Here is a 1,335-nt window from a genome sequence, read left to right on the forward strand (position 1 = left end):
TAGAGAAACAAAACCAGTAAACCTTATATATAGAGAGAAAAAGAAATTTATCTTAGGAAAATGGCTCACACACTTATAAAGCTGGCAAGTCCAAAGTTCTTGGATCAAGCGTCAAGCTGGAAGCGTTTCTCGACTCTCAAAGCTGCAGGGGCTGAGGAGCTCAAGGTTGGCAGGTAGTATACTGGCTGTTGACTCCAACAAATGATGAATCCAAGATCTCCAGGCCGAATGGGGGACTGTTCACTCACGGACAGTTGTAGGCAGCACAACAGAATCCCGATGCATAGAAGAATGTCTCTTTTCCCAGGATGTCCATAAATATACTGGAAGCAGGCCAAACCCCTAAGGAAACTCCCTTTCAACAGATTGGCTGCTCATAACATATTCATCTTATCCCATCATGGGAATAATCACATCACAACTGTTTAAACCACACAGAATTGTGGTCCAGTCAAGTTGACACACAGCTCTAACTATCACACTTACCATTTCTTCTTCATTATCTAGGTAAATCAGATTAGATGTCATAGAAATACAGACCTTCTGACTCTCATTCCAGCTTTTTCTTTTATCACTAATAGAATAACGATTGTAGGAATAGGAAAACCAGCCATCTGAACAAGGACCACAACGATACACTGAAAAAAGATTATTAATTACTATTGAGAAGCAATTTGAATTAAAAAATAAAAATTACTTGACATATTTGCATAGGTATAAATATATATGTACATAACCTATATATGCAATCTCATATACTGACATACACTAAAAATAAATAAATAAAAACACAGAAAGGTGTCAGCCTCCCACTGCCTAGTTTATGTAATGTTTAAAAGCAAACAAAAATTCTATGTCCTGAAAATGACTTAACACCACTTTATTAGAGTAGTAAACTTATTTGTTTTTTAACATATCATGTTGGGTTCTGTCAAGTCATAGCAATTCTGTATGACACAGTAGAACTTCATCATGACAGCAAGGATTGTGAGGCTGGCCCAGGACTGGGCAGTGTTTCTTTCTGCTATACATAGGGCCACTACGAGTTGGAGCCGACTCAATGGCACCTAACAACAACAACAATCTTTATAGGAGCAGTAGGAAATTTGAACCAATTGTCAAAAGAAAGATATAGTAAGTTTAAAATAATATTTCTTCTAATTTTTGAACAAGAAGTACACCTTCATATGATCTTTATCATGTGAAGGAATATTCCTTCTATTCTTATTTTGCTGAGAGTTTATGTCAGAAATGGTTGTCAGATTTTATCAAGTACATGATCATGTGGTTCTTTTTCTTTGTTTTATTTATATGATGGATTATGACAATTGCTGT

This window comes from Orycteropus afer, unplaced genomic scaffold (genome assembly GCF_000298275.1).
Source record: "Orycteropus afer afer isolate SDZICR_OR568_19922 unplaced genomic scaffold, OryAfe1.0 scaffold00040, whole genome shotgun sequence".
NCBI lineage: Eukaryota > Metazoa > Chordata > Mammalia > Tubulidentata > Orycteropodidae > Orycteropus > Orycteropus afer.